Genomic DNA, 327 nt, shown 5'->3' with positions numbered 1-327 from the left:
ATATTTGGATGTGTTAAAAAATAAATGATTGATTTTTTACTGTTACATCTTAGAAAAAGACACAATGACAGTATTCACGAATGCGAGTTCCGTACGTAACTGAATGCCGTCGGAATAGGTTAAGGGGTTAGGCCAGTCTAGAGCCCTCAAAAAAGGCGTAACTTTGACAATTTATTCTGGGAGTAAGGAAAAAGGAATCGAATTTCTCTCTTTCAGGCTTTATTAAACATGTATTTGAGTGTATAAAAAAATTTTTATATTGACATTTTGATACAAAATGGCGGCTACTGGGCCAATCTTCGGAATCACCTTTTTCAAGAGGGCCTC

Source organism: Dinoponera quadriceps, unplaced genomic scaffold (assembly GCF_001313825.1).
Source record: "Dinoponera quadriceps isolate SergipeBrazil2010 unplaced genomic scaffold, ASM131382v1 scaffold8979, whole genome shotgun sequence".
In the NCBI taxonomy this organism is placed as follows: Eukaryota; Metazoa; Arthropoda; class Insecta; order Hymenoptera; family Formicidae; genus Dinoponera; species Dinoponera quadriceps.
The sequence above is the reverse complement of the archived record's forward strand: the minus strand, read 5'-3'. Positions refer to the sequence as shown.